The 11,246-nt window shown below is 47.8% G+C and overlaps 1 protein-coding gene across 3 annotated transcripts in view; it reads right to left on the reverse strand.

Annotated features, from left to right (window-relative positions):
• Positions 1-11,183: 11,183 nt before the first annotated feature.
• The window catches only part of prkar1b (protein kinase, cAMP-dependent, regulatory, type I, beta), a 71,169-nt gene continuing 71,106 nt past the window's right edge, over positions 11,184-11,246 (reverse strand). For all 3 annotated transcript variants that reach the window (XM_076982208.1, XM_076982200.1, XM_076982212.1), the window contains one exon: positions 11,184-11,246. This exon is cut by the window's right edge and continues 1,298 nt beyond it. The gene's annotated coding sequence lies outside the window, so the exon portion shown is untranslated.

An 11,246-nucleotide genomic window follows, 5' to 3' on the forward strand; every position in this document is an offset into this window, starting at 1 on the left:
CCTTTCCAGTAATTTGCGGTCAAGCGCAAATTAAATCACGGCACATTGTAGTGTTCATTCAGATAACAAAAAAATATATATCATCAATGAGAATAACTTAACAACAACAATAATATTAATAACAACAACAATGGCACAGTTATTTACAAGGATTCTCCAACTGGGTATTATGTAAACGTCTTGCTAGGTCTGATCAAAGATAGTGATGGAAACTGGATCATGAAAGAGCCACGTCTCAACACGCTCAGGGGAAGTTTCAAAGTAGCATGTTCAGGGTAGGGCAGACGTCAACGGAGGAGCCCTTGGGGTCTCAAAGATAAAACGATGTGGTTAAGTGGTTGCAGGAACCACAGCATGGAGAGAGAGCAGGATCAGTTTACCAGGTTCAAGTTAAGACACAGTCCCTGGGGGGGCAATTCTAGAGCTGTAAATTAATTAACAGCCTTTTAGAATCTAGCAAATTATGACGTATCAAATTGTATGTTGAATAGAATTGAGTCTTCACACTGAAAATAATGCACAGGTAATAATATATCTTTCCTCAAAAAGAGAAAGCCTGTCTTTCGAATGCAAGCGTTATTGCGCAGGTACGATTCAGCAGCAGGTCTCGGGATTTCCGTGCTGTCCGCGCACAGATCTTCCTTTGTGCAGAAGATTCCACTTCAGGCCGACGAGCTGACATTTCCACGGGCTGCATGTGCCGTGTGTGCTGATGACTGCACGACGTGGTGAATGACTGAAGCCCGGCCCCTGTGACCCGTCAGCGAGGTCGCCCCTGGCGATAAGCGTGTCATCACTTCCTCACCTCCTGGTCGGGGGGGGGGGGGGGGGGGGGCGGTGGGGGTCAAAGCGGAGGAGGCTTAGAGGAACAAACGAGGTGGCCACACATGACGGAGCAGGGGCCACGGGAGGAGAAGAGGGACGGAGGAAGAGGAGGAGGAGGAGACAGCAGCAGACAGGACACATGCCTGGGAGAGACAACAAGGACCCGAAAGAGAACCGTGGAAAAGCACAAACAACGGAGGAGAGGCTGGCTGAGCCAGGAGAGGTAGCACATTCTCCTCAACGCCACATGCTATTAAACAGCATGTTTACTGGCAACTGGGCAGTGTTTACCTAACAACAGCCAGCCCAGGAAAGACGTTTATGGACGCTGGCGTGCTGTAAAGGCTGCCATAAACCCCGGGAGCACAGGGCAGGTTTTCTCAAAGCGCCTGACTCCGCTTTTCCCAGCCTGCGGGAGTTCCTCACGGAGTGAAGGTGCTGTGATCCTGGGATGATGTTGAGTGACACTGCCCTCAGAAGCTGTGAAAACCTGGCCGTCCAGGTCAACCAGCTGCAGGCGGCCCGCTATATCTGCAGATTTCATCAGGAGGAGAGGCAGGTAGAAGATGTGGAGCGCCTGATTTGGGAACATCAGCGATCTTCTCAGGCTGCTCCCAAGTTTCCACATAAACATTCGACGACCTGTTCCGGTCGAAGAAGAAAAGGGCGAGAAGGTCTGCGGAAAGGTCTGGAGGTTGCCAGACGAGATGTGGTAACGCGACGGCCCCCACAGTTCCTGCCATCTGTCTGAGAAAGAGCAGAAAGGGCCTCTCCACCTCTGCGCTCCGATAAGGCATGCTGGGTTATTTTTAGCCTCGTGCCATGTTAACAGGGGCAGAGCAAAGAAAACACAGACGTCCAGATGAAGTGGCACAAAGTGAAGGAGGCTGTTCCTGTGCCATATCAGTGAGTCAGAGGGCAGGGAGAGGAGCAGAGGAGTCATTCTCCCTCCTGTCTGTCTGTCTGTCTGTCGTGTTTTCCTAGAGCTCAAGCAGGAGACGGGCCAACCCTTCCCCTTAATGAGTGGTGATTACACGGCTAGTGCTATTAGTGGTTTTTGATTTGACAGTTTAGGATGTCATTGTGCTTTATCATGCAAACCTCACAACTGTTTATGACTAGTCCTCCTGACACTAGTTTACACACATAATCACACACACACGCACACGCACACACACACGCACACACACACACACACACACACTTGTGTTTTACAGTGGTAACTGCAAGGAGGCTCTCTGTTCAAAGGTATATTAGCATTCCATTTCTCCACTGTGCAGTCTCACCCTCTCCAGTGTGAGCAACACACTCTTTTGTAAACAATGACACAGCTGATATGGACTTTAATTACAGCTCAAGAATACACTCAGATCTGTCACTCCTGCAGGTTTTACTTCTCTCACTCCTGTCTCACTCTAGTCTGGGAATATAAGCGAGATCTCTTGCTGAAGCTTTTTAGGGCCTTTCCACATTATAAGCAATTGTGCATTAAGAACACTGTTGGGCTGTGTAACTGTGCTAGGCTGTGTTAACTGTGCATTAAGAACACTGTTGGGCTGTGTAACTGTGCTAGGCTGTGTTAACTGTGCATTAAGAACACTGTTGGGCTGTGTAACTGTGCTAGGCTGTGTTAACTGTGCATTAAGAACACTGTTGGGCTGTGTAACTGTGCTAGGCTGTGTTAACTGTATAATAACACTGTTGGGTTGTGTAACTGTGCTAGGCTGTGTTAACTGTGTAACAAGAACACTGTTGGGCTGTGTAACTGTGCTAGGCTGTGTTAACTGTGTAATAACACAGTTGGGTTGTGTAACTGTGCTAGGCTGTGTTAACTGTATAATAAGAACACTGTTGGGCTGTGTAACTGTGCTAGGCTGTGTTAACTGTGTAATAACACTGTTGGGTTGTGTAACTGTGTTAGGCTGTGTTAACTGTGTAATATGAACACTGTTTAGCTGTGTCACTGTGCTAGGCTGTGTTAACTGTGTATAACGGACACTGTTGGGCTGTGACACTGTGCTAGGCTGTGTTAACTGTGTATTACGGACACTGTTGGGCTGTGACACTGTGCTAGGCTGTGTTAACTGTGTAATAACACTGTTGGGTTGTGTAACTGTGTTAGGCTGTGTTAACTGTGTAATATGAACACTGTTTAGCTGTGTCACTGTGCTAGGCTGTGTTAACTGTGTATAACGGACACTGTTGGGCTGTGACACTGTGCTAGGCTGTGTTAACTGTGTATTACGGACACTGTTGGGCTGTGACACTGTGCTAGGCTGTGTTAACTGTGCATTAAGAACACTGTTGAACACTTGCGCCCCCCTCCAAGCCCGCTGCTCTCTCTGCTGTGGCCTCCTGGACTCCTGCGTGACCCTGGAGCTCCCACGTGACCCTCCTGCGTGACCCTCTGATGGAACCTGTTTGCAGCTAAAGTGTGTGTTAAGCCCTGACCGACGTGGCTCACGGCTACTGAGCCTGGGGTTCACCATGCGGGCCAGCACAAATCAGCACAGCCAGAACACCCGACTTGATGTAGCAGGTCAGTCGTGCGTTTCAGCAGGACAAACAAGTATCCTCCAACTGCTGCTCTCTTTCTCTCTCTCTCTCTCTCTCTCTCACTCTCTCTCACTCTCACAAGCATGCGCGTGTGCACACACACCTTCAATCAAAAACCTGGGACTGGCCTGAACATGCCGTCCCCCTGATCCCCCTGCAGACTCGCAGCAAAACACTACCTCTTTATTCTACCCTCTAAAAAAAAGTAACACACACACACACACACACACACACACACACACACACACACACCTTCAGGAGTTAGGGAGTTCCTGAAGGGGAGACTCATGGCTCTGAGAGGCAGTGGCAGCGTAATTGCTGCCGCTCTGCTGTCCATCAGACCCCCCCGGCGGACTGCTGGGAACAGCCCCGGTGGAAGACCAGGCCTCGCCCCTGCACCACGGTGGTCTGACCCCAATAAACCTCCAGAGAAATCACTGACATTCACGCCATCTCTGCACCTAGGAGAGAGCCATTCTGAGGTCATGAGTCTGCCCGTAAACCTGTGTGGAGTATGGGGGCTGTATGGAGTATGGTGGCTGTGTGGAGTATGGGGGCTGTGTGGAGTATGGTGGCTGTGTGGAGTATGGGGGCTGTGTGGAGTATGGTGGCTGTGTGGAGTATGGTGGCTGTGTGGAGTATGGGGGCTGTGTGGAGTATGGGGGCTGTGTGGAGTATGGTGGCTGAGAACCTGCAGCGTGGCCCATCCTGGGACGGGCGATTCGTGATGGACACACACACACACACACACACACACACACACACACACACACACACACACATAAGGCTTGTAGTTTGGCTCCAGTCAAGGAAGCAGGTAATAAGTTTTACCCTGCAGGAGGTACAGTCCAACGACCACATATACTTCATATCTTTTAGTTTCAGGGCCATGATTGAATATTTCACAGCAGTTACTGAGCAATATATCTGTAATAACATAATAATAATTACAATAAATCTCTGATGATCTCTAAAGCCTGGAGGTTCAAATAATGTCTATCCCTCAAAACTAATATTGGAAGTCAGTGAAGACCTGTGAGGAGAATCAGATTCACACCTGTGTGACACACACCTGTCACTTACAGTTAGTAGTAAAAAGAGGGGTAAGCATAACATTTAAAGCAGGCACCTGCAAACTGTATGTGTGTGTGTGTGTGTGTGTGTGTGTGTGTGTGTGTGTGTGTGTGTGTGTGTGTGTGTGTGTGTGTGATGAAGAAGAACTGTCTGTTTGTGTGTGAGTGGCATGGATCGTGTGTGTGTGTGTGTGTGTGTGTATGTGTGTGTGTATGCTGTAGGCAGTTCTCCGTTTTTGACAGTCCCCCCTGGTTGTGCTCATGCTGGGTGGAGTAGCCCAGTGGGCAGGTGCGGCGAGCTGTTCTCAGATCAGTGTGAGGGGCCTCTTAAGCCCTTAATTACAGCGCTGGCTGCATCAGGAGGGACTTGTCTTTCCCTCCTTCACTGGTCAGTGCATGGGAGAGTGAGGGGGGGGGGGCGTTGGGTTGATTCCTGACCTGAGGGGATTAGGGGGAGATTTGGGCGCTTCACCGCAGCTTGGGTGAGCTCTCCTGACAGGACTGAGCTGCAGGGGAGGAGACAGTGGACGTTGGGGGGACGTAGATCACTGCATGAAAGCGAAACTCTTCTTCACAGCCTCCTCCTACACTCCCCAGATCAAATGGCTGCATTTCCAGGTTCCCAGACGCCCATTAAAAATATCCGCAGTCACGTGACCATATTAGGTGTGGTACTGAAGCTATGATCCACCTGAACACGTGGACTGGGCGTGGGTTGATGGGCCACACCTGCGTGGTGGTGATGGGCTAGTGTGTGTGTTCAGGCCCGTCCCACAGGGGATCCCCAGAGAAGACATGGTCCAGCCCTCTTACCCTAAATGTCTCTTAGAAGAGTTCGGACTTGAATGCTGAATGAATAAGAGAGAGAGAGAGTGAGAGAGAGAGAGAGAGAGAGAAACAGAGAGAAAGAAAAAGAGAGATCTCAGGGAGTTCCTCTCCTTAACTCTCCCTGTGTTAGACTCTTTGATGCCAGACACATTCTCTCCTTCATCACTGCTCATTTCCTCCTCATCGTCATCTGACGTTCAGTCTGTAATGCAATTATAGATCTTTTCATGGCCTGCTAAGGGCTGATGCTATTGAGCTTATCATTCTCTTTCTCTGTCTGTATATTGTTAAGCTAATAAATGCTTAAATGAACAAAATACAGGAAGGTTCTCTAAATAGTCTGCAAAGGCCTGACGCGTGTAGGGCATCTGTGTGTGTGCGTGCCTGTGTGTGGGGAAAGAGCACGCTAGTGTGAGAATGCTTACTGATCATTTAACATGGCAGAAGAAAAGGAGAGAGACTCTCGTGGAGTGTAACAATAACTGATATGTTCTCCACACACACACACACACACACGCACACGCACACGCGCACACGCACACGCACACGCACACGCACACGCACACACACACACACACACACACACACACACACACTCTTCTCTCCATTCTCTTCCTCCCTCCCACACAAACAGTACAGGGCCTTCTCTGGTGCTAAAGTAAACAGACCGTCTCTGCCTCCAGCACACACACAGAGAGGCTGCACTGTCTGAAGTGTCAAGCCCGGCTCAGCAAAAATAAACAGAGGAATCAAAACACACTGATTAACAATAGGAAGTGTCTCCATTATGGGATTATATTAGCCTCTCTCTAGTTACAGCTCTCACTTAGAGCGTTACATTCCGGAGCATTCCGGAGCATTCTGGCAGCTTTGGGTGGGAGTCCGAGTGCTTCTCACATAACCCTTCCTCCCCAAACCTTCTGCTAAAATGGACCCTGGTCTCCACAAGCAGGACGACTTGATGAGCAAAGGAGATCTAAGATGTGTTTACACAACGACTCGGGCTCACAGAGAACGGTGGACGGTTTAGCCCAGCTCCTGATAGGCTGGTGGGCTCTTGATGCCTAACCCTGAGGTTTGAAGCTTGCCAGGGTCTAATTGGAGCCTGGTGCAATGTGGAAAACAGATTTGGCCTAGTTGGCTAACATCTCACCACAAGTCACGGGACTTTGTTCTGAAGAAGTGATGCCACACCGAAAACCACCTGATGGTTAGGGGGCGGAGTCCATGTTCCTCCGGGGAAGACTCAGCTCTATGAATCCTGAAATCCATAGAGGGTTGCTTAGCCCGGCTACCGGGAGCTGTGTGGCATCACGGATCTCCATAAATTCACACTCGGAATGGAATCCATGAATTCATGCCGTGCAGACCAAATCATTACAATCATGTCACCACAGCGGTAGAGATTATTCAGACCAGGTGATTCATGGGAACTTTAAGCTTTGAGTTTTGGTGATCAAACACTTTGGTTGTTCGCACATATCTACGTCTTCCACCCTCTTAAGTGTTGTGCAGTTAGCGTTGAATTTATGGACACACATGCATAATGAGAGAGTATTGTTTTAGAGTATTCTGTGGTCTTTCAGTTAGTTTGAATGACCTTTCACTTTTGACCTCTCTGTTTAAGAAGGCATTAACCCTAGTGAACTGATGCTCACTGCATGTTTTTGTTTATCACACTTTTCTCTGTGACCTCTAGAGACCACAGCGAGTGAGAATCCCAGTATGCTAGCTGCTTCCGAGATACTGCATCTATCTCAGTGTCTTTCCCATTCTCATCTTTCGTTCATCAGCTACAAACCTGCATGTCTTGTATAGTGTTGAAGAGATTTGCAATCATATACCAGGCTGTTGGAGGTGCAGGCCACTTGCATTTACAAGCAGGTGTATTTACTCAAGCAACATTTATTCATTTAATGTGCCTGGCCAACCACAAGGCCATACATTCTTTGCCAGAATTTCAGGCCAGTTTTGTACGTCACTGTGTAAGTGAGCTAATTCAGAGCGATCAATCCAGTGACCCCCAGCAGCTAGCGCCTGGAACTGTGGATCTGAGTGCCAGCGCTGACAGAAGCTCTCTGTGGTCTGAATAATTTTTTGTGACCTTTAGCAAATGTCATATTTGACTGAAAACAGTGAGTCATCAATAAAATGTTAGAGGGCTTTTACCAAATAACAGTGGATATTTCACAGTGCCCAGTGCTGAGCATGACTGCGTACATTTATGTATAGGGCCGCCATGTTTACAACACCCCAGGGAGTGCCTCTCCCAGGTCCATAAATAGCTGTCCCTACTCTAAAGACACTCATTAGGATAATGGGTGGATTGTTGCATCTCATGATCTTTAGAACACAATTTAATTTCAAGAAAAAACATTTTCTGTTATTTTTTAACCAAGTGCTTAAGCTCACTGAAGGTTAGGTGTGTGTGTGTGTGTGTGTGTGTATGTGTACACAAAGAGACAGTCCTCAGGACTAAAACAACTTTCCACTGGTGACTCACCACCAGCGTTCAGTGTGAGAGCAGATTTCATCCATGTCCTGGAAACCATCCTGCTGGAACTTTGACTTTTATGTTCCGGCTTTAGAATCCACAGGACTCTGTTCTACTATACTATACTACAGAAGGACTCAACTGTACTTCTATACTATACTATACTACAGAAGGACTCAACTGTACTTCTATACTATACTATACCACAGAAGGACTCAACTGTACTTCTATACTATACTATACTACAGAAGGACTCAACTATACTTCTATACTATACTATACTACAGAAGGACTCAACTGTACTTCTATACTATACTATACTACAGAAGGACTCAACTGTACTTCTATACTATACTATACTACAGAAGGACTCAACTGTACTTCTATACTATACTATACCACAGAAGGACTCAACTGTACTTCTATACTATACTATACTACAGAAGGACTCAACTGTACTTCTGTACTATACTATACTACAGAAGAGTAGCATTTGCATGCATAAATGTTTTGCAAACTGTGTCTGTGTGCTTAAGTCTGTAAGTAATCCAGTGACTCACTATCCTAAATCCCCTAAAGACCAGTGATCACTCTTCCTGTGATTGGACGATCCCATTATGCTGTGCTTTTTATGAAGTTCTCCAATGTTCCCTGTGTGGAAAAGAAAGACAAAAACGTAAAAAGGCCATTAGAACAATTGCTTTTTCTGCATTCCCGCGGGACCCAGCAGGACTCGAGGACGGGGTCGGGATGTGGGCTGCAGTCATGTGTATCCTCGGGAATGCTGTGGGGAGAACGCTGACCTATTTTTCGGACACAAACGCGATGCTTCTGTTTCGGGCTCCTTGTTTGTTTGTTTGCATTTGGAACATTCGAGCACGGGTCGCTTGCGGAACTTCAGGGGTGGACAGGGACACTGCTGGCAGCCTCACGTGTTCTCACGTGTCGGTATACGTGTACATTTGAAATGTGGCCTTTTTTAGCTGCAGGAAATGAGAGTGATAAGTGCAAAGTTGGGAACAAAGAGGAGGAAAAAGAGCAGTGAATAGCACAAGCTTATCCATTTCCCATCTCTCTCTCTCTCTCTGGTTACCCCTTAGCTGAAAAGTCCCTTAGTCAGCATAATTTGCCCAAAGGCCTTAGTTAGTGTCTGCCCATGGACACCCAGAAAAGGAGACACCATGCAGCAGTGCAATGATGGACAATCCACCACACAAGACACTGTCCTGCCTCTCCTGAGCTTCTGGTGGACTTCAGAGAGAAGACCATACGTTATCTTGACTGAGTGGGACTTTGTATTCCCATCCCAAACCACAGCTAAAGCACAGTGCACCAACTATGGTCCCATGGTCTCACATTTAGCAACATGTGTCCCTCTCTGTCCCTCACTGTCCCTCACAGATATAGTATGGACTATTTAAAGATATTGCTGATACATTGGAGGACTACAGAAACTTCCTCATTTGATGTAATTGCTTGTAACTTCTTTTTTTTGGTCAATAATCCGTGTTAGTAATACATGTTAGTAATACATTTCCAGTTAAATATACAAGTATATTGCTGAGTGGGCGTTTCATAGGGCTTCACTGATGCAAACTCAGATCTTCAGTCCTGGTCTCGTTTTCCCTCAGAAGATCTTCCCATGTCGGCTCCATCCAGCCGACCAGCACACGTCAAAGCTCTGCCACCTGCGACCATGTCTGAGCATGACCTTTGACCTCTCACAGGTCAGGATTTAACGCCGATGCCTGCCATGAATGGGTTTCAGGCCGTGGTAGAGGCGCTGGGTCAGGCTTAGCAAGGCCACAAAGGCCAAAGGTCACCACACAGTGCTCTTTAAAGCTAGACCTGAGTATCGAAGCTCTCTCATTAGCACTACTGGTTGGAGGCTAATTTGTAAAAGGGCTGAGACAGATGAGATGGCAGCCACTCCCGCAAAGCAACTCTCCTTAACTCCAACTGCAGGAATCTAACGGCAGGCGTTGTAATTAGCTGCACCTCCAGGGCAGTAGCTGAGGAAGATGATGGTGGGGGAGAGAACCCCCCGGGGATGGGGTCAGTCTGCAGGCTGGAAGAGGGGTCATGGTGCAGGGACTAAAACAGCTACAGCTTCAAATAAGAGTGTGTCTCTCTCATGGGACGCACACAGGGACAAACGCAGCGACATGCTTACTGACGGCCTTAGAAAGATGAACGCCACTGTGCACTAGAGATGAACACACACACACACACACACACACACACACACACACACACAGCCCTGAGACACCTGGTGCACTACTGCAGACGCTACGGTGGCCCGGGAGGAAAGATGGACAGACGGAAAGGAGCAGTCAGAAGACTCATCTTCTGAAGCCTTCCAATGATAACAGCACATGACTTCAGACTGCTACAGTGTCTCAGTAGTCACGGTGCTTCGTCACGGGCATGAGTGGACAGCATCGGGGGCCGTTCATTTGTTACCTATTAACTGCTTAAAATGAATGTTTACCCAGTTCGCCACTGTCTGTGTCAGAATAAAAATGGAATATCAAAATGAAAGTATGCTTGAAAATGTGTAAGTTCTGGTTTATTGTGGAATTTCACACCTGCTGGTATAAAACATGGGAACATGGCTCTTAAAAGCTTCGGTGAAATGAGACCTGTTTTTGCTTAATAAGGAAAGTGCCCAGAATCATTCCGTCCAGTTAGGTAGTAAACTGGCACTAAACACACACTCTGTCGCTCTCTCTCTCTCTCACACACACACACACACACACACACACAGACACACACACACACACACACACACACACACACACACACACACACACACACACACACACACACACACACACACACACACGTGTTTATGTGGGGTTAATGGCAGTCTCAGACACATTCCTGAGTTGATTTAGTTGTGTTAAGATGAGTTGGAATGTGTCAAAGCCTCTGGTTTAGTATTTACTCCACAGAAAGCAAACTAGCCTGCTTCCACACTCAGTAAGAGGCACAGAGAGTGGGAGGAGTCAGTGGGGAGCAGCAGTGCAATGAAGAGCATGTCAGAGAGTGGGAGGAGTCAGAGGTTTGTGACATCACAGTGGTGAGCCAGGCACAGCACTGTCAGAATGTCAGAGAGTGGGAGGAGTCAGAGGACAGTGGCAGCACAGCAGTAAGGCCCAGAAATGTCAGAATGTCAGAGAGTGGGAGGAGCCAGAGGAATGTGGCAGCAGTGAGCCGGGCCCAGACCTGTCAGAATGTCAGAGAGAGTGGGAGGAGTCAGAGGTTACTGACAGCACAGCAGTAAGGCCCGGTACTGTCAGAATGTGAAACACTGTTGTCTTTCACTGTTACTGATTCATCTATATGAAGTTTCTCGGACAAGTTTAGAGGATATAACGATGCTGAATGAGGAGACAAGACAGACATATTTACAAGCGTTTTTATTGGTTCAAAACTGGAACAAGGAAGTGCGCGTATGCATTGTGGGT

This window comes from Brachyhypopomus gauderio, chromosome 2, assembly GCF_052324685.1.
Source record: "Brachyhypopomus gauderio isolate BG-103 chromosome 2, BGAUD_0.2, whole genome shotgun sequence".
Lineage (NCBI taxonomy): Eukaryota > Metazoa > Chordata > Actinopteri > Gymnotiformes > Hypopomidae > Brachyhypopomus > Brachyhypopomus gauderio.